Source organism: Macrotis lagotis, chromosome 1 (assembly GCF_037893015.1).
Source record: "Macrotis lagotis isolate mMagLag1 chromosome 1, bilby.v1.9.chrom.fasta, whole genome shotgun sequence".
Lineage (NCBI taxonomy): Eukaryota > Metazoa > Chordata > Mammalia > Peramelemorphia > Peramelidae > Macrotis > Macrotis lagotis.
In genome coordinates, this window is record NC_133658.1 from 906,350,034 (window position 1) to 906,377,576 (window position 27,543).

The 27,543-nt window shown below is 39.2% G+C and overlaps 1 pseudogene; it reads right to left on the reverse strand.

Moving 5' to 3' along the window:
• Positions 1-23,122: 23,122 nt before the first annotated feature.
• Positions 23,123-26,908, reverse strand: LOC141508648 (general transcription factor 3C polypeptide 6 pseudogene; annotated as a pseudogene).
• Positions 26,909-27,543: the final 635 nt, after the last annotated feature.

Here is a 27,543-nt window from a genome sequence, read left to right on the forward strand (position 1 = left end):
AATTACTTTAAGGAGACATCTTAGATGGGGACTAATGATAATAATAATAATAATAATAAAATAATCATGATAGTTGATACAAGTCTGGCAAGTTTTTTATAGGCTCTAGCTCACTTGAGTCTCATAATAGTTCTGTATAGGGAAGGTCTTCAGATTTTGCTAAATCCATTTTTACAGAGGAGGAAACTGAGGCCCAAAGGTGAAGTGACTTGTCCAAAGTTACATAACTAGTGTCAGAGACAGGATTTGAATTGAGATCTTACTGACTCCCAGTCCATCTAGGCACAGGTTAGACCAGATGAGATCTTAGGATTCTATGAGCCCTCCTTAGGTGACTCCCAGCGTTGCAAGGGCTCTGAGGTCAAGCTCTGCCAAGACCTACCAAGCCGGAAAGGCTTTGAGCACAGTTCAGCAACGGACCATTTGGCGATGGTCAAAGGGCAGCTAGATAACATCATAATTAGAACTCTGACTTGGAATCAGGAAGAAGTGAGTTTGTAATTCTGACTCAGACTCTTAGTAGATGTATGATCTTGGGTAAATGATTCTACCCTTACCAGCTTGAGTTCCTTCCTCTGTCAAATAAGAATAATAGCACCTGCACTAACTTCCCCAAGTTTTGAGTATCAAATGAGATAATGACTATGAAATGTTTTTAAAAAGTTGTGACCATGTTAATGATGCCATAGCCTCAGAAAGAGCTGCTTTGGTATTTTTTGATATTAGAACAGAGGATATCAGAGTTGGGAGGGAACCTTAGAACAGAGAATGTTAGAACATGTAAGATGGGAGAGATTAAGAGATGTTGGTGTGTCCCTACCAATCCTAGAGTGTCAGAAAGAATTAGACTATCTGTGTGCTCACGTAAACTAGACCACCAAACTTTACATTTATTTGTTAGCTTAAAATGAACTTCTCCTTAATCAGTATAGTTTTCGTAAACTCTACTGTGACTGGGGAGAATTTGGGGGTTCAAGCTACCACCCCATTGAACTGAGGGCTGCTTATAGAGAAAAATGAATCAATAATTCAATTTGTTCTGTGGGATCTCGACAACATTAAGAGCAGAAGGTGGAAATTTCAGAGGGGGAACTTCTGGGCTTAGGATCTAGGGGAAACTTTGTAATAATTAATACTGTCCAAGAGGATGGGAAGTCTTGGGAGATTGTGGAAGCTTCATTTCAATGGGAAAAAAATCCAACAATGGAGGTCTGGCCCTTTGTTGGGAATTTCCAGAATAGGTGGAGCTAAGGGTAGCTGAGGTTATGTCCATCTGGATTCTGTGATTCCTTGAATTTTCCTTGGTGAAGGGGAAAAGTCCTTTAGATTTCATATTAAAAGGCATCATAGATCCTTGGGATTACAGCTTTGGATGTAATTGCCTCTCAAAACAAAGAGAATGGACAAAATGGAGTGTTTTGTACTCAAATACTTCAAGGCATCTGTGCTTTCATTGGTTTGGATATTTGCTCTAGTCTCAATCATCCATGCATCCCCATCCTGTGCAACTCTTCCCCCCTCCCGCTCCCCATCCCCAAAGTTCCCTCCTCAGGATCCATCTGTAACCATTGGTTCAAAGGGCCGATTGTATAGGACTATAGGACTCTCTACTTATTGATGGGGATTGATTGCTTTATCAATGCTCTGGCTTGCATTAGGGACAGGTGGAGTTGGGAGAACTAGAGAAGAGAAATTTTTCTCTTTCCTCTCTTTTTCTGATTTCCTGTGTCAAGACAGAAGATAAACCATTCTAACTTCTCTTTAGATCTCTTTAGGGAGAGGAAGAAGCTGACGTGCAAAGGAGCTGTCAGGCTCTGTCAGGTCCCCAGCCCCAGTTCGCTACATTGGAGATTTCAGGGAATTTCCCCTTATGTGAAATCTGTGATTATTTCCCTATCCGTGAGTGTCTTCACTCTATATCGTGTGATAGATATTCCTATATTTATACCTCTGTTTGAATAAATAGGTTTTATTTACTATTATATATAGTTATGGTGGAACTGACATGTGATAATAAGGGAATTTAGTCTTAGAGATGTTTAAATATAAAGTAGTATATAAAATATAATATATGTACACAATACTATATCCATATCCATATATCCATACACACACCCACATGTATATAGCTTGGGCCCCTCCTTTCTCATGATGGAATAGTTATCAGAAGTGTCACTAGAACTTAAAAATGATTTCTCCTAGAATAACTATTTAAGGGAGCAGAAAGATATATTTAGCCTCTCTATGAGCAGAGGAGAGTGGATAACTTCTGGATCCAATCTCCTGTTTTCTCTCTTGACAGGAATCAGTCTTCTCTGAAGAAGAGTGGGATGAGGACATGCTAGAAATATCTATTCCTGTCATGCCTGTGAGCAATATCTCGACAAACCCACATGAACACATGCAACTTACATGGTAAAAATCAAAATAATTCCCATACCACTCTCCCTTACACAGAAAGTCTTCCATCCAGGACCAACTTCAGTCTTCAGGATTTAGATCTGGCCTCCTTCAGAGGGAGGAGAAAATGAGGCAGCTGACTTAGCGCAGCCCCCCTTCATTCAAATCCAATCCACATGCTTATCATGATATCACTTCTCTGATGTCATGGTCTTCTTTGAGAATGAAGGACAAACATAACCAGTGAAATACCTGGGCTTTCCCCTTGGTATCTCTTTCCTTTTCATATAACTAACTTTCTTTTGACCGTACATTTCCCTAGAGAGTTCTTTACATAGATTTTGTTTCAGAGTTCTATATTTGTTGTGTAACGGATGGTTCACACCATTTTTAATTGTTTGTAGACTATATGAATAACAGTCAAAAACAAGGATTTGTAGTTAAAAAATGAGCTTTTGTTCCAGAGAGAGAATTGGGGTTATTAAAGCAGATTTGTATTTTCCCTAAGATGATGCAGCCCACTTTCCTTCCTCTTCTTGAATTGAGTCCAATATATTATTCATTGGTTATGTCTATCCCAGCTACATATACTCATTGAGAAGTCTGTACTGATGATATGTTCTACATGTTGTATGCAGAACACTAGACAGTTTTTATTCATTTGATTTTAAATTTTAAAATTTTGATTTTTAATTACCTATAAAAATAATTTTTAACATTCATTTCAAGAAATATTCTATTTTCCCAATTACATGTAAAGACAATTTTAATATTCATTTAAAAATGTTGACTTCCAAATTATCTACCTCCCTCCTTTCCTTCCATCCTCCCTGAGGTGTTAAGCAATTTGATATAGATTATACAAATGTAATCATGTGAGACATATTTCCATATCAGTTATGTGGTAAAAGAAGGGACAGACAAACCCCCCCCCCAAGAAAAATAAAGTGAAAGATATTATGCTTTGATATGCATTCAGATGCCACCAGTTCTTCCTCTGCAGGTGGATGACATTTTCATCCTAAATCCTTCAGAATTATCTTGGATCATTGTATTTTTGAGAATAGTTAAGTCATCCACAGTTGATCATTGTACAATTTTGCTGTTATTGTGAACAGTATTCTCCTGGTTCTGCTCCTTTTACTTTACATTAGATCTTGTAAGTCTTTCCAAGTTTTTCTGAAGTCAGCCTGTTTGTTATTTCTTATAGTATAATAATCATATACTATAACTTGTTCAGCCAACCCCCAATTGATGGGTATCTTCTCAATTTCCAATTCTTTGCCACTGGAAAAACAGCTGCCAGAAGTAGTTTTGTATATAAAAGCCCTTTCCCCTTTTTTTGATCTCTTTGGGATTCAGACCTAGTTAGTGGTATTGCTGAGCATAGTTACAAATTGCTCTCCAGAATAGTTGGATCAGTTCACAACTCCACCAGTTTCCCCACATCCCTTAACATTTATTATTTTCTTTTTCTATCACAGTAACCAATTTGATAGATGTGAAGGTTATATAGATGTGAGTTTTAATTTGCATTTCTCTAGTAAGTAGTGATTTTGAACATTTTTTGTGACTATAGATAGCTTTGATTTCTTCATCTGAAAATTGCCTGTTCATATCTTTTGACCATTTATTGACTGGGGTTAACATTCATTTTTAAAAATTTTGAGTTCCAAATTCTTTCTCTCCCTCTTTCCCCTGTCCTTGAGAAGGCAAACAATTTGATATAGATGTTACAAGTGTGATCATGCAAAACATATTTTCATCTTAGTCATACTGCAAAAAAATCCCCAAAGACCAAAATAAAACTCAAGAAAAATAAAGTGAAAAAAATAATAAGGTTCGATCTGTGACTCCATTGGTTCTTTCTCTGGTGTTGGGTCTGTTTTTCATCATAAGTCTTCAGAATTGTTTTGAATCACTGTATTAATGATAATATCTAAATTATTTGCAGTTAATAATTTGTTTTTTCTTTGAGTATGATTAGACCAAAACTCCTTTGAGTGATTATAGATCTCTTTTAGGAGGTTCTGCAGTGTTCTAGTGTTGATACAGCCAGTATGATATCAACCACAAAGAGGACACAAAGTAGGGACTCATCACCCCTCTCCAACATTTTGCTTTGGATTCTGTCCTGTATCTTTTTGGTGTTGGAATGTTGGAACCTACTGGGAGTATGCATATGATTCTTATGTTTTGTCTGATAAGAATGATCAGAGAGTTATTGAACAAGGGGTTTTGAATAATTTTGAAGTGGAAATGGGAGATTCCTTGTTGGAAGACAGACTTTAAGGAGACATTTTGCTCTACTGAAACAAATTTTTTTTATTTAAATCAATAATAAACACAGTAGGCTCCTATAGTCATCAGATCTTTTAGTCTCTTGTGTAACCATAAAGATGTGGTCCACTGTGGATTATTGCTTTTGAAAGTCTTACTCTATCCTGCTAATGTGTTCATTGAGGATGCATTCAGTGTGTGTGTGTGTGTGTGTGTGTGTATAGGTGATCATAGGTTCATAGTTAATGATATTCTCCAGTTGACCTCCTTGGGGGGCCAAGATATTTCACCCCCTCACCACCTCCATGCTTTTAGCATGTTTTCCTTCCCCTCTTCAAATATATTATGGGTCTTTTAATATCTTTATTAACATTATTTTCTGAACCGAGACTCTTTCATGCACCCTAGGTCTAATCCAGTTGTTTTTTTCTATCCTTGTCCACTTGAATGCCCACTTTTTTACTCTTTCTATATTCCTATCCATTTTTCAAGTCCAAGTGTGGAGGCTTTATTACCCCTGATAGTGATCCAACATTTGTCATCCTAGTGGCAGTGCTGCAACATATTGGAAGGTTTGTCAAACACATGCTCCAGAGATAATTTATGACAGGGAGTCTTCTTTCCTTCCTTCCTCTGGCCCTCTCTTCTTCCTACAAGATTTAAAAAAAATTATTTATTTTATTGTACTCTCTCAATCTCAATTTAGAGAAGGCCAGTATAATAAATATATATGTAAATATATTTGCATATATTCATACACATATAGAACTATACAGTTCATAAGTCCATATATTAGTTCTTTCTCTGGAGTGGATAATCTTTTCCTTCATAAGTTTTTCACAGTTGATCTGAAAGGTCATATTACTTGAATACCTTAATCATTCACTATTACTGCATGCAATGCTTTCTTGGTTCTCTTTCCATGTTTTTCTAAAATCAAACCTGCTTATCATTTCTTACAGCACAATAGTATTCTATCACAATCATATGTCACAATTTATTCAACCATTCTCCAACTGATAGGTATCCTTTTATTTTCCAGCTCTTTACCACAATGGAGAGAGCTGCTATAAATATTTTAGAAGATAAATTCTTTTTTCTTTTTCCATGATTACCTTGGGAACTAATAGGGGCATTACTGGGCCAAAGGATATACACATAAAATCAGATTGCTATCTAAAATGGTAAGATCACTTCACAGTTTCACTTAAAATGTATTAATCTCCCAATTTTTCCATATCCTCTCCAACATTTGTCATTTTCTTCTATCATTTTAGCAAATCTGATAGCTGTGATATGATAATTCAAAAATGTTTTACTTTACATTTTTCTAGTCAATAATGATTTAGTCTTTTTAATGACTTTGATTTCTTTTTCCCAAAACTGCCTTTTCATATTATATTTTCATATCAATTTTATATTAATTGGGAAATGATATATTGTGAATTTGACTTAGCTCTATACCTTTGAGGTATATGGACTTTATCTGGGAAACTGTATATAACCTTCCTTCCCTCCCTTCAATTTTTTACTTTCTTTCTAATATTGGCTACATTGGTTTTATTTATTGTACAACCCCTGTTAAATAGTTTAATTAGAATGGTCCATTTTACATCCCACAATATTCTCTATCTCTTGTTTATTCATACATTCTACTCCTATTCATAAATCTGATAGGTAATATGTTTCATGCTCCTCTAATTTACTTGTTGTATTTCCCTGTATATCTTTTTTTTTTTTTTTTAGGTTTTTGCAAGGCAAATGGGGTTAAGTGTCTTGCCACACAGCTAGGTAATTATCAAGTGTCTGAGGTTGGATTTGAAGTCAGGTACTCCTAGCTCCAGGGCCAGTGCTCTATCCACTGCGGCACCCAGCCACCCCTATTTCCCTTTATATCTAAGTCATTTTGACCTTCTCTTGGTTGGTTTAAGATTGATTTATAGGTGCTCCTTCCAGATTGTTTTCTAGTTTCCCAGCAATTTTTAAACCAAATAATGAATTCTTATTCCTAAAGCTTAGATCTTTATGTTTATCAAATATGAAATCACTGTAATAATTTATTACTGTGTATTGTATACACTATCTACTCTATTTCACTGATCACCACTCTATTTTTTAGACAATATAGTTAGTTTTGATATTTATAATCATTATTGTATAATACAGTTTAAGACCTAGCACTGCTAGACCACCTTCCTTTACAATTTTCATTAATTACTTTGATATTCTTAATCTTGTGTTCTTCCAAATAAATTTTGTTATTATTTTTTTTTGTGGCTCAATAAAAGTTGTTTATTAAATAGATTAGTCAAAATGGTCATTTTTATTATATAATATTTATAATTATATACTACTATATATTATGTAACATTATATATTATATAAAATATAAAATATATAATAATTAATATTTTCCCAATTTTTAACTCTGACTTTATTTGTATAAAAAGTATTTTGTAATCATATTTATATAGTTCTTGCAATTGCCTTGGAAGGTATTTTCCCAGGTATTCTATATGATTCATGTTATTTTAGATGCTTTTTTAAAACAAGGCAACAGAGTTGAGTGACTTGCCCAAGGTCACACAGCTAGGTAATCGTTCAGTGTCTCAGGCTGGATTTGAACTCAGATCCTCCTGACTCCAAGACTGGTGTTCTCTCCACTGTGTCACTTAGCTGCCCCAATCCATAGTTATTTCAATTTAATTTAATTTAAGGAATTTTTAATATAAGACTTTTAAGTCCCCAGGTGTCTTTATCTTGGTCCAGTTGAAATACATGGATAGATTTCAGGGGGTCTGTGAATTTAGATGAGAAAATCTTCATTATCACTGTCTGTATCCTGCACCAGGGCTGTCAGTGGCAGAGAAGAGAGAAAGATTAATTGTATACCATTTAAGCTATAAAAGCAAATATGAGCCTAAGTTCCCTTTAGAAGTACACTGTATCTGTAACTTGTGCCTTGCTTGTTCCTGTAGCTCTGAGCTCTATGAATTAGGTTCTAATGTGAGTCAAATCCTTACAGTCTCAGAAAAAAAAAAACCTGAGACTAGGTTCAGTCTCAGTTTTTTTTTCCCCTCTGAGACTGTAAGGATTTGACTCATGTTAGTTTCCACCTTAAAAGAGAAAAGAGTAACTGATCCCTAGCCAAGCATCCAGGCTAAAGTTTTCTTTTCTTTTTTAAAATTTATTTTTTCACATTATTACAATAGTCTTATTGTAAAAGTAAATGTAATCCCCCCTCCCCCCTACAATGGTAGAGAAACCTCAAGAAAAATAAAGTGAGAGGAAAAACAGTGTGCTTCAGTCTGTACTGAGACACTATCAGCTCCATCTTTGGGCTGGATAGCATTCTATATCATAAGTTTATCAGAGAAATTGCTTCAATATTTATTTCCCACTATTGTTATTACTAGTTGTATTTCCCTCCATCCTATTCTTCCCCACTCTCATTTAGTCTGATCTCTCTCTCTCTCCTTTCACCCTGTCTCTCTTCAAAAGTGTGTTGTATCTGGCTACCCTCTTCCCATCACCTATACCCCTCCTCTCCTCCCCCTGTCCCCTTTCTCTTCCATCCCTTTCCTCTTGTATTTTCCTCTAGGGTAAAATAGATTTCCTTATTCAATTGAGCCCGTATTTTATTTCCTCTCTGAACCACTTCTGATGAGGATGAAAGCTCACTCATTCCCCCTCACCTTCCCCCATTCCACTCCATTACAAAAGGTTTTTCTTGCCTTTCTTAACTAACAGGCTAAGAAGTTTTCAAATATAAATGCATAAAACACTCACACCATAAACCATAAACACAGGTCAAGTCAGCATTTGAAGAGATTAGTTTACCTTAATCTTGTTCAGACTCCACCCAAAAGGGGAAGCCCACTGAATTCCCCTCAAGTTTGGGTAAGAGGTAGATTTCTTTTGGTCTAGATTGCCTGAAGCTGGGGAGTGGTCTGAGATTAAAAGTGATCAGAGTCCTGTCTCACTCTCTCTTAATAGAAGAGGTCAGCTCTCATAATATTCAGTCTCTCATTACTTGTTGACCAATCAGAGTTGATTGCCATTTTCAGGAACACCTACTCTTCCAAGGGCATAAAAGCATTGAGTGTTTCTGAGTTTTTGGCCTTTGAGAGTGCCACTGATCCTTTTCATTAATGACCTGCTAGCATGATTAATAAAATGATTAATTACCCAGAAATGACATCTCTTGAATTTTTGATAATCATAGAACAGTAATTAGACCTGAAAACTGGATTTTAGAGAGTGTGGAGTAAAGAATAAAAAGACTGGGAAGGCAGGAGGGGGCCACTTTATGAAGAGGTGTGGTGACTCATAACGTTTTGGAATATCTGCCAATTTTGAATGGTCCTATGCCTATGGGAGGTAGCTTATTTTTAGCCCTTGGGGATCAGCAAACCACATTTCTTTGACTAGAGGTTAGCAGGAAATTGCATCAAGGGAAATGCATTTCCAGACCAGTCAAGTGCTAGAGACAAATCTGTTGCCTTTTAGAGGGAAAAAAATAGCCTGACTAATGGTGTGGGGAGGTGGTGGGTGGGAACCATGGTAGATACTAGTTCTGTCATAGGATGAAGAAGAAGATGAGAGAAAGGTAAAAAGGATAAATTCTCAGTAAGTGGCCTCAAGTTTTTTTTCAGTGATATATGAGACAAAGTCTTCATTTGAGAGTGTGGGAAGAGGTAGGTTATGGCTGGAGATTTGAGAAGAGATAAGGTTTGGAAAAGACATTTTAGAGAACAGGATAGTGAATGAATTAGGAAGGAATAGAATGTTTGTCTTGGTGCAGTTGAGAAGAAATACCAATTTGAGGTGGTCCCAGTCATTCTGATTTTGTAACTTCCTCTAGCTCATTCAGTAGCATGAGAATTAGACTGAAAAAAGGCAGATAGTGAGGATTATCCAGCATTAGGGTTTGGAGAGGCTTGATTGGCAACAGAACAAAGCGGCAAGGGATTTGAAGTTATAGGCTAGTGTAGAGTTAAGTTGACTAATCAAGGAGATGAAATAGAGAAAGGGAGATAGTGTAGGGAGTGCAAGAATGAACTCGGTGATGCAGAAAATGAAAGTTGTGATGGAGTCAAAGAAAAGAAGGGATTATGATACGTAGAGAGAGTTGGAATGAGGAAAAATGATTAGATAAAGGAATTGAGAGTTTAAGAATGAAGAAATAATACTTGTGGGTGATGGTAAGGTCAAGACCATTTCCATATAGCTCAATGAGGATGGTGGTGGAGGAACAGGTCATGGAGAAGGCTAGATTAAGGAACTGAGAGATTAGGTTATTTGAGGTAGTAGCAGTATGTTATGTTCATGTCCCCTCATTGAAGGATAGGAATTAAGTAGGAGAGAAAGACTGAGATAAGGACTGAATTTCTTGAGGAAAAAAGGCAAATTCCTTTCGGTCACTGATAGATAGGTTGAAGCTCAAAGGAGACATTGCTGAGTGACTGTGGTGGAGGAATAGTCTGGAGGCAGCCAGAGGGAGCAGAATGTATTCCAACTTCCCCTGACCAGAGAGACTAAGGCCAGAAGAGTGAAGTAGTGAGAAAGAAAGAAGCTGATAAGGGAAGGAGTTTATTATGGAACAGGCATCTAGAGGACACAAGTGGAAGGATTAGGCAGATCTGGAATGGAGTGTTGACATGATTATGGTTAGATGGATAGATGTGAGGGAATAACAAGTTGAGGATGGTGAAAACTGAAAACTATGTTTTTACCTTGGAAGATGGGAATTCCTAATTACTGGGAAGTGATGAATATAAGAGAATGGGAGTGTATTAATCAAAAAGAGTATCAGTATTTGGAAAGAAGTTTATTGATGGATACTGAAGGTTAGAGTAAAGACAAAAACAATTACAATAAGGAGATATGGTTTTCTATAATTATTCAGAGCAATGACCAGGGAGTCAGGAAGACCTGAGTTCAAATTCTGCCTCTGACATCTATAGGCTGTGGGCCTGAGCAATCACTTTTCCTCTCAGTGTCCTAGGGAGCTCTTTAAGATTATAAATTGCAGAATAATTGATGGTTTGCTCTCATAGGGTTTCCATCGATGTTTATAACAGGGTCCCCAGATCCCTTACAAGCACTTAGGATAACCAAGTGATATCCTAGTCATCAGGCCCATTAATCTTGGGACTTCTCCCTGTCCCTGACCCCAAATATCCAACTGTTTGTCAAATTTTGTCATTTCTACTTTCACAACATCTCTCATATGTGAGGCCTTTTATCCATTCAGGGGGTCTCCATCCTAGGGGAAGATCTTATCACCTTTCACCTGGACTATTGCAATAGCCTCATTTTTATTCCTCCTCTCTCTCACTACTCCAGTCCATCCCTTCCGGTTCATTATCTACAGCCAGTCTATCCACAAAACAATTCCCCTAAAATGCAGTTATGACCCTGTTCCTCCCCTGATCAATAAACTCTAATGAATCCCTTTGTTTCTAGGGTTGAGCACAAGTTCTCTAATTAGCCTCTAAAGCCTTTTTCTACCTTTCTGACCTTATTATTTGAGCTTTTCCTACACAGCTTGAACCAGTAAAATGAATCTTTTGGCTGTTTCTCATTCATGACACCTCATTTCCCATCATTGTGGCTTTGCATTGGCCTGGAATGTGCTTCCCCACCTCTCCTCTGTCCTCTGAAATCCACTGTTTTCTTCAAAACTGCTCAAATGTCATTTTCTGCTTGTGATCTTCTCTGATCAAATGCACAATATTTGTAAAGTGCTTTGTATAGCACCTGGTAAATAGTAGGCTTACAAATGCTTGTTCTCTTCTGGTTCCTTACTCTCCCCTTGATTCCCCCACCCCCCCATCCCCTCGGCTACTACTTGAGCTTCCTTCCAAAACTGAGATTGTATTGTGTTTGTAGATATCTAATTGTGTAGATACTGCTCCCCCACAACAGATAAGCCGCCAATAATAAATAATATAATATAATATACAATAAAGATAACATGACAATCTAATATAATAATACAAACATTTCTATAAGCTCTGTTATATGTCATAAATTATTTTAATTATTTGGCAAACACGAACTCATCTTATTTTCACAGCAGCCCTGGGAGGTAAGTACTGTTGTTATCCCTATGTACAGATGAAAAAACTGAAACAGATAGAGGTAAAGTGCCAGCCTAGGATCATCCAATTAGTAAGTGGCTGAGACTGGATTTGATCTCAGGTCTATCCTGGCTCCTGACCAGGGCTCTATCTACTACTGTGCCATCTAGAGGACTTTCGTTTGTATATCTTCAGACACTACCACGATGGCTGATCAATATTTACTTGCTGACTGGATGAGGTTGGGTTGAATAGCCTTCAGTCCCCCATGACCCCCTCACTCCATTAAATGCAGAAAATTCAAAGGTCTTTCAGAAACCCAGCAACAAATAGAAGACACATAAAATACTTAAATAGTCCATGATCTCTTAGAAGGCATCAGGAGAAGTGGTTTCTGAACATGCGATAAGTCTTCCCATTGGACCTAGACCATTGGAATCATTCCCTGTAATGGCAGAAGGGGAGCATGGTGGCAGTAGTAAGATGGAGGGCTATTGTTTCCCTGAGTCATAGGGTCCTGGCTTTGATCTTCTCTAGAATTGAGAGTTAACAAGTTGTTTGTCTAAAGATTTTTGCTGTTCAGGAAATTCCTTTCTGGGGGCCAGGCCTCTGAACTCTTGGACCTGAGATTACTCATGAAGCAATCACCAGGATTGACCCCACCCAGGATTATGCTGTCTTTGAGACACAAACCCTATTTTTCCTTGGCTGTGTGTAATAATAACACCTATTTCCCAGAATTTTTGTGAAGATTAAATGAGATAATAATTGTAAAGTGTCTGCCATGTGGTTGGTTGGTTGGTTCTTATCCTTTATCATCAAAGAAGACCAAAATGACATCACTATATTTGAGACAAATTACAGTGTGTCTGACTATGGCTGTTCAGATCAATATGAGCCCGGAATACTCTGCCACAGGTTGGGCAAAAAATAGTTCATGTGAGCACCTGGGGTGGGTATTCTAAATTTAGGTATGTAATGTTTCTTTTGAGCTACTTCAATTCTGCCTTTCTTAGAGTGCAGCATCCTCACTGATGAGGACACACCATGCTGGGCAGTCCTGTGCCAGTGTCTCTAAGACGCACAATCAATTCTAAAGTTCTTCAATGAGACCCTCAGGGTGTCTCAGTATTGCTTCTTCTGACCCCCTTGTGAAGTGCTTGCCCTATATGAGTTCTCCATAAAATAGATTTTTGGCAAGCATATGTCTGGCATTATAATAACATGTCCAACCCATGGTAGTTGCACTCTCTGTAGTAATGGTAGAATGCTAGGTAGTTTAGCTCAAGAAAAGACCTCAGTGTCTGGGATCTTCTCTTGCCAGGTGATCTTTAGAATCTTCTTAAGACAATTTAAATGGAAGTTATTCAGTTTCCTGACATGGTGCTGGTAGACTGTCCAGGTTTCACAGGCATATAGCAATGAGGTCACAGTGGCTCTGTAGACCTTCAGTTTGGTCGTCAGTCTAATACCTTTTCTCTCCCACACTTTCTTTTGGAGCCTCCCAAATACTGAGCTAGCTCTGGCAATGCCTGTGTCAACCTCATTGTCAATGTGTACCTCCCTGGAAAAAATACTGCCAAGATAAGTGAACTTGTCCACAGTACTCAAAGCATCTCCATTTGCTGTAATTGATGGTTCTATATACGCATGGTGTGGTGCTGGCTGATGAGCACCAGAGTTTTCTTGGAGTTAATTGTTAGACCAAAATTAGCACAAGCAGCAAAGAATTGATTCATAATTTGCTGCATCTCAGTTTCTTAGGCTTCATTGAGGGCATAATCATCTGTGAACAGAAGATCATGCGCCAACATTCCCTCCACTATGGTCTTGACTTGTAGCCTTTTCAAGTTGAAGTATTTGCCAGTATTAAGGTCATGTTCAGGCGTTTGATAACATGACTGAAAACATCATGCTAAAAAGTATGGAAGCAAGGACACATCCTTGTTTTACTCCATTAGTGACTGGGAAATATCAAAAGCATCATCCACCATCCAGAACCCGGGCATATACACCATCATGAAATTGATATACAATTCTGATGAACTTATCTGGGCAACAAAATTTTGACCTAATTTCCCATAAACCCTCATGACTGACAATATCAAAGACCTTGGTCAGATCTACAAATGTTGTATACAGATTTCTGTTCTATTTGTGGCATTTTTCCTGGCAGCAAACACCATATCAACTGTTCCTCTACCCTTTCTGAAGCCACACTGGCTCTCAGGGAGGTGACCGTCTTCCAGGTGAAGGATCAGCCTATTGAGAAAGACTCTGGCTAGAATCTTACCAGCAATGACTAAAAGAGAAATACCCTTGTGATTGTCACAGGACAATCTATTCCCTTTACCTTTAGAGAGATGGATGATGGAGGCATCCTTGAATTCTTAAAGGATAAGCTCTTCATGCCATATATCCTGGAAAATTTCAGTCAGTTCTTGGATGAGCAATGGACCACCACCTTGTAGATCTCAGCTGGGATAGAATCAACACCGGGTGCTTTGCCACTTGAAAGGAATCTAATGGCATTCAAAATTTCTTATTCAGTTGGAACTTCAGTGAGTGAGGGATTGACTTCAACTTGAGGTAAGTGGTTCAATGACTTCTGCATCAATTGATGATGGTCTGTTAACACTATGGAAGAGTCCAGCCCATATCTCTAGGATTAGTCCCTATTGTTAATCAATGTGGATCCCTCAGCTCTGAGTAGTGGAGACACTCCACATGTCTTTGGTCCATAAATAGCATTTAGGGCATCATAAAAGCATCTTGCTTTGTTACTTTCTGCATAAAAATGAATTTCATCTGCTATTTATTGAGCCAAGAGACCTGTATCTCTCTAAACTTTGTTTGAACTTTACTTTTAATGAAATTAGATGCTTCCTTAGAAATGGATGAACTATCCTTTTGGTAAACTCTGCGGCATTCTCATTTTTCATTTAGCAGCTTCTGTATTTCTCCATCATTTTCATCAAACCAGTCTTGGTGTTTGCTAGTGTTCTGACCCAGATGAGCAAATGCAGTGCTGTACACCAGATCTCTGAAAGTTGCCCACTCCTTTTCTCCTCCACTGTTGCCAACTGTATGTTGACTCAGCTTTTCTTCCAAGTTAGTAACAAATTGTTCTTGCTTAGAGAGATACTCTAATCTCTTGTCATTAATTCTTCTAGGATTCATTTTGTCTTGGGGCTGCCATTTTGGTTGAATATGAATATTTAGCTTAGAGAGGATGAGTTTGTGATCAGTCCAGCATTCTGCACCACACATTGCCTTTGTTACTCTCACATCCTGTCTGAGGATGTCACAGTCACATAGTCTAATAGATGCCAATGTTTGCTATGAGGGTGCATCTAGGAAGTTTTATTGCATTTAAGTAAATGGAAGATAATATTTGTGATGAGAAGGTCATGAGATTTACAAGTTTTCAGTAGAAGGTGACTATTAGGGGCGGCTAGGTGGCGCAGTGGATAAAGCACCGGCCCTGGAGTCAGGAGTCCCTGGGTTCAAATATGGTCTCAGACACTTAATAATTACCTAGCTGTGTGGCCTTGGGCAAGCCACTTAACCCCATTTGCCTCACAAAAACCTTAAAAAAATAAAATAAAATACTTAGGAATCACAAAGAAAACTAATTATAGGGAAAGAAGGTGACTTGCTGTTGCTGTTTCTAACTCCATTCCTCCCAAGGACTTCCTGCCATGTCTGGTAATCTGAGCCTACCCTAGCATTAAAGTCATCCCAAAATTATAAACTTGTTCTCTTTTGGTACATGGATGATAAGGGTCTCTAGGTCTTCATAAAATTTTCTTTAACTTCTTCAGTGTTCATCAAGGTGGGAGCATAGGCACTGATGATGGTGGCATGGTGTTTTCCTGGAAGTGGCAATCTTAGAGACATAAGTCTGTCATTCATTCCCTTTGGTAGGCATTCAAGAATGTTTATTAGATTAGTTTTGATTGCAAACCTACTCCAACTTCTTGGCGTTCCTTTTCACTGAGACCACTCCAGAAAAAACGTATATCCAGTTCCAACCCCAGTAAGCTGGCCTTCATTTGCCCAACTTGTTTCAGTCAGGGCTGCTATTTGGATACTACTTGCTGAGTTCTCTAACAACAAGAGCTGTTTCCTTTCAGGTCTATTGGATTTTATGTTGTCTATGAGTGTAAACATGTTCCATGCACTGATGGTGAGTGGAATCATTTTTGAAGATTTTGTAGATTGTTTTGTGTCTGGACTGCATTGTAGGATACCCATCTGCCATGGTAATCAGACCAGGGCTGGGTAAGCAGACAATTTTTAGGGCAAATTTTTTAGCCCCTTCCTCACATCAGGAGGTGAGCAGTGAGATCCTTCAAAGGGCTGCTCAGGCAACCAAAGGGCTGCTGAATTCCACTGCTACTTTCAGTGGAGAAATGACCCTATGGTCTTGGGCTGCCTATGTTACAGGATTGTGACTTCAGCTGCCAGTGTATCTGCACCTGCTGCTTTGTCACTTGTCTGTCACCACAGGATTTTGAGGAATGGTTATGAGTGATGTCTTTTGTTTCATGTGTAAATTGGATTTAAGTGAGGTAGGCCTACATGAAGTCAACAGCCTCAGTGTCTCTTCCAAAGTCATCATGATCCAGCATATCAAGACAGAGTCAAGACAACTGGTGATGGCTTTAGATGCAGTGGATGACCTTGGTCTTTGATGTCTTTGATGTCTAACCAACCTCTAAGCACTCCACAGCATCTGCTTCAGCTGGCTTCATGACCATTGGGAATAATTGTTCTCCTCCACTCATTCCACCAGTGAAAGACTTCACTTGCTTGGGGAAGACATCTCCCACTACTCACTGATGAGTTTGAGACTCTCTCAGTTACCCTCAACTTGGTTTAGTGCGCCTGCTGAAGCGGTTTACCAGGGTATGGCATGCATGTTACAGCTTCCTAGAGCCACAGGTGAGAGTTAGGTGGCTCAGGTAGACATCAAAGGTGGAAAGCAGTCTTTAGGAGGGCTCAGCAGCCCTCACACCAAGGTACTAGTCTTCCTTGAACAAACCCTATACTCTCTGCCATATAGTAGAAGTTTAATACATTACTATTCCCTCCTTCTTCTCCCCCTTAAATGGTTACAACCCTGGTTCAGGTCTTCCTTACTGGTCTTCTGGACTATAATGTTGGCTTTCTTTTTCTTTTTTTCTTTTTTTTGGTGAGGCAATGGGGTTAAGTGACTTGCCCAAGGTCACACAGCTAGTAATTATCTAGTGTCTGAGGCTGGATTTGAACTCAGGTCTCCTGACTCCAGGGCTGGTGCTCTATCCATTGCACCACCTACCTTCCTTCCCCCAAATTGATTTTCTTGTCTCCAGTCTATGCCCCTCCCATACATCCTCAAGTGCCAGAATGGTTTTTCTAAAAGCCCAGACCTGATCAAGTCATTCACCTACTCAACAAACTCCCTATGACCACCATCATCTCCAACTCTTCTATTTGGCATTTGAAGTGCCTTACAACATGACCCCAGTTTACTTTTCCAGCCTCATTATACATTACTTCCCTTCCTGCTTGCTATAATTTAGTCAAATTTACTTTCTTATTGCTTTTCATACGTGATACTCAATTTCCCAGCTCTATGCTTTGACTCTGGCTGTACCCTATGTCCAGAATAACCTTCCTCTTCATCTTCATTTTTAGAATCCTTTTTTTTTTTGGTCAAATCTCAGCTCAGGGACCAGTTTTTAACATGAAGATGTTCCTTTCCTGTTCCCAGCTACTAATGTCCTCCCTCTCTAGACCACCTCTCTTCCAAAGGATGTAAACTATTGAGGTCAGGGATGGTTTCCTTTTCTTTTTGTCTTTGTACTGCCCAACATAGTACCTGGTAGAATATAGGTGATTAATAAATGCTTGCCTGTTCAATTGAAATGAGTGGGCATGTATATATAGGCATCTGCCATGTGCTTCTGCTGGGTATTTCTCAGTGTCATTATTACTTGGAGGTATCCTTGGTCACTGGAAACCAAGAAAGGGAGAAAAAGAATTTGATCAAGGATTTTCCTTGGATCAAGTTATGCATAACCTTTCTCCATAGAGTATGGACATATACATTGGCCCCTTGTTCAGGGCACAAGAAACAAATCTTGATTGGTGACTGGGACCCCCCACCTAATGCTATTGACTGCCTATACGAGTTTGACAATAACTAAAAAAGCATACTTATTGGAGAGAAGGCAAAGCAAAGGGACTAGTCTTGAGGAGAAATAGAAAAAAGATATTGTAAAAGCCTTGAGTTATGATTCATCTGTTTCCAGATAAGTGTTAGTCATTTCCTGATATATTAAGGTTTGGAGGAGACTTGGCTCTGACATTGGTCTTAGACATAATATTACGAAGGCTTTACATATTTATGCATACATATATTCATCATTTACCTATGTTCATTATATATCCATTTGAATAAGAGATATATATTCAGTAATTTTAATATTCAATATAGAAGTATGAGTAATTTCCATTAGGAAATACAGAATGAATTAGAGTAGAATCTTGAGTTAATTAAAAAAAGGGAATGAAAGTTATAAATGAAAAGTAAATTCTCCAAATAGACTTCTAGACTGCTATATAGCTCAGGAAGATAAAAACAAATATATATCAATGAGTCAACTGGCAGGTTAAGTGCCTCCAAGTGAGGTTTCTCAGACTCCACATCTTTATTCTCCTTACCCATTGGGTTATATGAGGCTTATCTCCAACTTTATAGTCATCATTCAGATGCCTGTGACATACTAAGTCCTGGAAGAATACTCAAAGGGGATCTTGTTAAATTTTTTTAAAACAAATTAGGAAACTGAGACCCAGAGAATTTCATGACTAGGCAAGTGGTGTAGTGGATAGAATGCCTAGCCTGGGGTCAGGAAGACCTGAGTTCAGATATGGCCCTAGTCACTTACTGGCTATATGACCTTGGGCAAGTCATTTAATCTCCATTTGTTTCAAGATTCCTCATCTGTAAAATGAACTGGAGAAGGAAATGGCAAACCACTCCAGGATCTCTGCTAAGAGTCAGACACAACTGAAAAACAAATGTCATGAAGGTCATAAGTTGACAGAAGGAGAATTTGAACCCAGGTCCTTGGATTCCAGGGATAAGGCTCTCTCCACCATTCTAAAGGATGTTAGGAGACCTGAGTATGATGTTCTGGTTCTACCTTTCTCCAGCTATGAGATTTGACGTGAGACATTTGACATCTATGGTTTTTAAGGTTCCTTTCAACTCCATGATCTAGAAGAAAAAGTGAAAGACATAGAATCAAAGTAACTTTAGAGATGACAGATTTGCAGAATCTTAGAGCTACAAGGGACCTCTAAGGGCATCTAATCCTCCTGCCTCTATAGAATATTTCAATCAAGAAGTAACCCATTTTCTCCTCAGAGACTTACCTCTGGAAATAATTCATTTCACTTTAGGACAGGTCTTATTGTTAGGTAATTTTTCCTTAAACAGAACCTTTTGTGGATAGAGCACTGGCCTTGGAGTTAGGAGTACCTGAGTTCAGCCTCAGACACTTAATAATTACCTAGCTGTGTGGTCTTGGGCAAGCCACTTAACCCCCTTGCCTTGCAAAAGCCTAAAAAAACAAACAAACAAACAAAAAATCGGGGCAGCCAGGTGGCTCAGTGGATAAAGCACCGGCCCTGGAGTCAGGAGGACCTGGGTTCAAATCCAACCTCAGACACTTAATAATGACCTAGCTGTGTGGCCTTGGGCAAGCCACTTAACCCCATTTGCCTTGCAAAAACCTAACAAAAACAAAAAAAAATCAGAAACTTTTGCTACTTTCACCCATTTTGTCCTTTGGAGTCAAATAGAGGAAGTCTTCCATAGTCCTTTTAATATTTGAAGTCTTCCCTGGACTAAATAGTTCCTTTTTTTTTTTTTTTTAAAGTCAAAACGTGCATGGCACCATCATCTTGTTTGCCTTCCTCTGGACACTAACTAACTACTGTTCTCCCTGACATAGCGTCTGTATCTAAACGCAGTGATTAAAACCTCATCTAAACGCATCAAAGGCAGTTGGGTGTTGCTGTGGGTAGAACATTGGACTCCAGAATCAGGAAGACTTGACTTTGAATCCAGACGCAGACACTTCCTAACTGTGTGATCCTGAGGAAATCACTGCTCTCTCAATGTCCTGATCTGTAAGATGTAGATAATAATGGCCCTTATTTCTCAGGGTTCCGTGAGATAACTGTAAAGCTGTGTGCAAGTTATTATTAATTATTTATTATTAACTGATAATAACCAATAATTAATTGCTTTATTATTAGCAACATCATTTGGTCATAGGAATATTAATATGAATTCTGAATTGACTATATGATGTATTAGAACTTACCTTCTTCACTAGGGAGCAATCTTGAACTCAGGTCCTCCTGACTCCAGGGCGGGTGCTCTATCCACTGCGCCACCTAGCTGCCCCTCATAATTCTTTTTCGGAACCCTATATATGCTTCCTTATACAGACTAAGATTGTATTATGTTTTGTTTCTCATATCACACTTTTGAATCATATTGGGTTTATGAGGTAAAACAAGTGAGATATGTATCATGTGAAGTAGGAAAGAGTAATCATGTGATAGTCACTTGGAGAGCCAGCTCATACCTATTAGACCATGGGTCAAGGGGTTTGAATTAATTCAGGTGCAATAGCTAAATTAGCTACTGGGTAGTAGAACTCTACTTTAGGAATGAGACGTAAACTGATCTTTTCCAATGCGGGGGCCGCTGTTGAGTTTTTCAAATTTACTGGTATATTGAGTGCAACTCTATAATAGCAGCATATTGTAGGATTTTATGTAGTTCTGCAGGAATTCTGTCATCTTCACTAGCCTTATTGATAGCAATGATTCCTAAGGCCCACTTGACTTCATTTTCTAGGATATCTGGTTCCAGATCAGATGTTAAGGTCTTTCTTCCTGATTTCGGGGGGGGGGGCGGCAATGGAGTTAAATGACTTGCCCAAGGTCACACAGTTAAGCAAAAAGTGTTTGAGGTGGGATTTGAACTCAGGTCCTCCTGACTCCAGATATGATGCTCTATTCACTATGCCACCTACCTGCTTCTTTGAGATCTTTCTTGTATAATTTTTTTGTGTGTGTATTCTTGTGCTATATCTTAATTTCTTCAAATTATAGAATGATTACACTCATTTCACGCTCCAATGTGGTTATGCTTCAGATTTTGCAAGTTTGACTTCAGCAATATGTAAACTAAGATTTACCAGAAGTACAGGCTGGTTTTTGAAGAGACTGAGAAACTAGAGGCCAAATTGCCAACATTTGTTGGATTATGGAGAAAAGTCAGGGAGTTCCAGAAAACACCTACTTCTGCTTCATTGATGACACTAAAACCTTTGACTATGTGGATCACAACAAAAATATAGCAAGTCCTCAAAGAGATGGGAGCACCTGATCATCTTACCTGCCTCCTGGGAAAACTGTATGCAGGTCAAAAAGAAACATTAAGCATCAATTAAGGAATAACTGCTTGAATTGAGATTGGAAAAGGAGTATAAAAGGTTCTATATTGTCATCTTATTTATTGGACTTACATGCAGAGTACATCATGTGAAATGCCTCACTGGATAAATTGAAAGCCAGAATTAACGTTTCTCAGAGAAATATTGACAATCTCACTTAGGTAGCTAAGACCACTCTGATGATTGAAAGTGAAGGTGAATTAAGAAGTCTTTGTGAAAGTAAAAGAGGAAAATGTAAAAGCTGACTTGAAGTTTGCCATCAAAAATACTAAGATTTTGGCAATTGGTCCTCTTCCTTCTTGGCAAATAGAAGAAGAAGAAATAGAATCAATGTCAGATTTTATATTCTTGGGCTCAAAGATCATTGCAGATGATGACTGCAGTTATGAAATTAAAAGATGCTTGCTCCTTGGAAAGAAAGTTATGGCAAATCTGGATAGCGTACTAAAGAGCAGAGATATCACATTGCTGACAAAGGTTCCTTATCAAATCTATGGCTTTTTTAGTAGTAATGTGTGGATTTTTAAAGAATCTTAATGCTACAGAAGACCTTTTTTTCTTTTTTTTAGGTTTTTGCAAGGCAAATGGGGTTAAGTGGCTTGCCCAAGGCCACACAGCTAGGTAATAAGTAAGTGTCTGAGACCAAATTTGAACCCAGGTTCCAGGGCCGGCGCTCTCTCTATCCACTGCGCCACTTAGCTGCCCCTACAGAAGACTTTTTTTTTTTTATGAAAAATAAAGACTTTATTTTACTATATATCAAACATTACTATAAACAAACGAAAAGATAAAATGTATCCATGTTCTCCATGGTTTTTGTTACTCCATTTTCATGTCAAAAGATTACATTACCACCTTATTTATCTAACCTATGCTTATCTGGAATAGTTCGTTATACAGCCTTAGAAAATGATTCTTTATGGCTTCTTGCACTATAGGAATAAGGCATATAAGCCCAATACAATAGAATCAGAAGTCTGATTCTGGAAATTTAATTTCTGTCAATCATTCCAAGATAGAGCAGAATCCTGATACAGAAGATAGAGCCTTGAGAGGTGGGAAATCTAGGTTCCTTCCAGACATACCATTTCTGTGACTCCTGGGCAAATCACTCAAGCTCTGAGGGCTCCTCACAACTCTCTGAAATATATTTGGGGGGAGGAGGGGAGAGAGAGGTAAAAGGTGGGGATTACATTGACAATATGGAAGGGTAAAGGGATTTTCTATTTGATAAAAGTCCAATCATTGATGCAGAACAAAATGCATTAATTAATTAATTAGCAGGATGTTCTCTAGTAACTACCAGAATTTCCTGGTTATTCTCTTAAAGGAAAGGTTTGAAATCAAAGCTATGTTTTACCCAGGATCCCTCTACTGAAGCTCCCAGAAGTCCTTTAAGTTCCCTAAAAACCCTGCCTTTACCTACTCACAATGCCTTTATCAGCCAAAATCTCTAATTTAGAGAATCTGAAGAAGAATAAAAAATAATTTTTTTTTAGGTTTTTTGCAAGGCAAATGGGGTTAAGCAGCTTGCTTGCCCAAGGCCACAGAGCTAGGTAATTATCAAGTGTCTGAGACTGGATTTGAACCCAGGTGCTCCTGACTCCAAGGCAGGTGCTTTATCCACTATGCTACCTAGCCGTCCCCAAAAATAATTTTTTGAAAAAGAACTATCTGATTATTGCTTGGTCCTGACTTATACAAATATGTGCAGATATACTACATGTATTGCCAATAGTCATGGAATCTAAGAATAAATGAAAACAATTCTCTCAATACTCCAAAATCAGAACTCCGGTTAGGCCATGCCTGGAAGCTACAGGAATGACATCACGTAGGAGTGGCTTCCAAGACAGTCTCTTGAGTTTCCATAGAAGTAGAATCTTCTGTCTCAGAAGAAGGACTATCAAGAAGAGGACCAGCACCTCCCATTTCCAAATGGTCTGCTTTTGCCAGTTCATTGCCCATGTCTGTGTTCTCTTTAGTTTGCATCTCCTGTTCTTCCATTTCCAAAGTTTTGTCTGGGGCTTGAGCGGCAGCTTCCTCATCTTCCTTCTGTTGAGCAAAGCTACAAATCATGTTGGGTCTATATGAAAAATCATTGTCCTTGATCTGCAGCCATTCTACACCACCTATGTTTTCTTCTCCCTCCTTCTTCTCAGTCAGAAGTGTCCTTGTTATGCTCAGCTTCTTCATTGTGTGGCATTTATATTTCAGCTCCATTTTATGATTACCTTCTGCATCAACCTGATCTGTATTTTCTTCAAACACAACACAGGTTCCAAGAGTATCTTTATATTCCCCAGCAAAGACATAGCTGTCCACTTGAAGATGCCCAAAATCTTGCATTTGTTTCCACATCTTGTTAAAAACTCTGAATCAATAATTCCTGATAATTCCATCATGACCAATTGCTCCTGCAGCTTTTAAGGCTTTTCTCTCAAGCTGCATGCAAGTTGGTTCAGGCTGGGACAGCCCTGCCAAGGAGACCCCCGGAGCATCAGCCCTGCTCCCAGCCCTCAGTGGAGGAAGCTGGTAGCCTGGCCAGCCTGGGCCCTGCCCAGATGGTCCTGGGGCAACACGAGGTCAGGGGCCTCGCCCCCAAGGCCCCTACAGAAGATTTTTGAGAGTCCTTTGGACAGCAAAGAGATCCAATCAGTCAATACTTAAAAGAAATTAATCCAGGCTATTCACTGGAAGATCAAATACTGAAGCTGAACCTTAAATATTATGTTACTGAATTAGAAAATAGGACTAATTGGAAAAAAACATTAATGTTGAAAAAGATTGAGGGGAAAAAAGAAAAGGGGATGGCAGAGGATGGAGATGTATAGAGAGGGTCTTGGAAACAACAGATGTGAACTTGGACAAACTTTTACAGGTATCGGAGAATAGAATGGCCTGGCATAGGTTCACAAAGAGTTGGACACGTCTGAATGTTTGAACAATGGCCAAAAGTGTTCTACTTGGGCAGCTAGGTAGTATAGTGATAGAGCATCGGATCTGGAATCAGGAACGTGAGGGGCAAAATGCTGACTTTGGAGAAACATAGTGCTAAATTAGTCTAAGTCCATCGGCCTCAGTTTCTATTTCTCAAGAATCAGGTGAGCGTGAGAACCCCGATCTACAGCTAGAAAAATGATGTCACCTTTTCCTGCTCTCTCTCTCTCCCATAGAGAGTTAGGAACTGCCCTGCTTCTTGCAAGGACCGAATTAAATTTTAACTCTTTGCTGGCACTTTGAGAGGACTCCGAGTAGTCATTTTGGGTTAGTGTTTAAATTCCCCGCACAGTTTTTGGGGTCTCATCCTGGGATAGTGGTCTCAGGGAGAAATGACCCCTGACTCAGCTCAAGGGCAGGTGGCTGTTGAGAGTTTTACTCCAATAGTCCTTGATGCTGGTCGTGGAATCTCCCTCTTCCCCACCTGGAATGGATGATTCCTGTAAGTCGAGACAAACGACCCGAACTGAAGTAACTCAATAGAAGCAAAGACCATGAACAGATCCGAAAAATTTCCCCGAAGGAAACCTGGCCTGTGGAGTTGCAGTCAGGGAACTTACATGCGTATAACCCAGAGGAAAGCAATCTGATGAGCCAAAGGTGAAGCTGACTCATCAGAAGGCCGAATACTCTAGGGTGACTGCTGGTGGGTGGGCGACCCTCACTGTGAGCCTAGTAGAGAGACTAGGGTAATTTGTAGAGTCACAGACTCCAAGGTGCTGGCGATGGACCTCATGCTAAATTATGAGGAAGGAACAATATAAAAGAAAAGTTGCAACAAAAGATCAGGAAATACCCAAAGATAGTCCATTGAACAGCCAGCTGCAAGATTGGGATCAATTACCAAAATATTGAGGTAAGGATAAGAAAAAGATGATTAAGTATTATTGTTTTATATGGGGGATAAAAATTTGGGTGGTGGAGTAATTTGGCCAAATATGGCTCCGCTGAGGATTGGGTGTGTCAGAGGTTGAATACCTGGGGAGAGCTCATCCATATTATAAATATGTTATTCCAGAATGGGACCCTCATCACCCCACCCCCAAGGATTAGGAGTGGGAGGGGCGCCCCTTGGGGAAGACAAGTTTCCTATCCAGGATCCCCACTGGGACAACAAGAACCCGGTGCATCAAGCCCATATGCAGGATTTAAGGGAATTAATTTAATAATAATTAGAATTAAGAATGCAGTCCCAAAGACCCAAAATTTAAAGAAAGCTTTTGAGATTAAGCAAACTAAAGATGTGTCTCCATCAGCATTTTTAGAGGGACTAAAGGCAGGGATCCAGAAATATTCAGGGATAGATCCCTATAGTCCGGAAGGGGAAAAATGCTGAAAATTCATTTTGTAACCAATGCCTGGCCAGACATAGCTATGAAGTTACAGAAGATAGACTTATGGAATGAAGAGCCCCCCCTTAGAACCCTCCTGAAGGAAGCTACTCAAGTTTTTATTAGAAGGGATGATGAACAACAGAAACAGACTCTCACATATTAAAATATGAAACAATTCTCTTAGAAAGTGATGATTTGATTCTAACTCAGGATCATAACCAGAGTCCAGCCGAGTTTCTGTCTGCTTCCCACAGAGGATTCTCAGCAATTAGAACACAGTTGTTTGGAAGTTGTGAATTTTCATACTAAAGTGAGAGAGGACTTACAGGAATCATCCATTCCAGGTGGGGAAGATTGGTCTGTAGATGGATCCTCAAGGGTGGTGGAAGGAAAAAGGATGAATGGATATGCTATAATAGATGGGAACAAAAATACAGTTGTTCAAGCAGGAGACCTTTCAAAAGGATGGCCTGCTCAGACTTGTGAACTGTATGCACTGAACCAGGCATTAAAAAGATTGGAAAACAAAGGAGGGACTCTCTATACTGATTCCAAATATGCTTGGGGAGTGGTACACATATTTGGGAAAATATGGGAGGAGAGAGGAATGATAAGTTGTAAAGGGAAAGATTTGGCCCACAATGCCATAATAAGAGAAGTTTTAAATAATTCGCTTAAACCCCCTGTTATTGCAGTAGTACATGTCAAAGGACATCAATCAGGGAACTCATTTGAAGCTCGGGGTAACCACTTTGCTGATGAGACAGCTCAGAAAGCTGGGGAAGGAAAGCTTGGAGGACCAAAAGGTATGTTATTATTAATACCAAAGATTCCTTCATGCACCTCTCCACCATCCTTTACTGATAAGATAAAGCAGAAAATGTTGGACCTGGGGGCTAAGCAGTCCAATGAGAGGCGTTGGCATTTGCCTGATGGATGGGAAGTGCTGAACAAAGCAAGTATGAGGCAAGTCTTGCAGACTTTACATCAAAGCAGTCATTGGGGAGTCCAGAATCTGTGTGATGTGGCCTTAGCCAAGTATGTATCTCCTGGCCTCCATACAATAGCCAGACAATTGGTAGATGGGTGTCTCATTTGTCGAAGGACAAATAGGGCTGCCCAGCACCGATCGCCGGCAGGGGGATGGCTTCTGGGAATTCGACCCTTTCAGAGCATACAGATAAATTTTACTGAGCTGCCTCCTGTTGGTGGCCTCAAATACTTGTTGGTCATAGTAGACCATTTGAATTCCCTTCCCTCTTTCAAGGGCAACTGCCCCCATGGTCAGCAAAATTGTACTAGAACAAGTAATTCCCCAGTATGGTATGGTGGACAGGATTGATTCATATCAAGGGACACACTTTACCTCCAAGGTTCTCCAGTCCCTGTCTTAAGCCTTGGAAATTTCCTGGGAACTACATACTCTCTGGCATCTGCCCTCCTCTGGAAAGGTGGAAAGAATGAATCAGGAAAGTAAGAGACAGTTAACAAAGTTGTCTCTTGAGACACAATTACCTTGGACCAAATACCTGCCCCTTGCATTGTTAAGGATCAGGATAAAGCCTAGACAGGACATCGGGTTATCTCCTTATGAGATGTTGTATGACCATCCATTTCTAGGCCCAATTGAACAATGGGATCCTAGTTTAGATAATAAGAATGTTTGTCAGAGAATATATAAAGGTACTGGCCCAACATTTGAAAGACATTCAACTAAAAGGACTTACTGCACAGACTCCTCCTTTAGGGTTTGCAGTCCACAAATTTGAGCCAGGGGATTGGGTGCTGATCCAGACGTGGAAGGAGGAGAAGTTGACTCCAAATTGGGAAGGACCATTCCAGATTCTCCTGACCTCAGACACTGCCGTGCAGACCCAGAAGCAAGGCTGAACCCACCATACCAGAGTAAAATGTTTT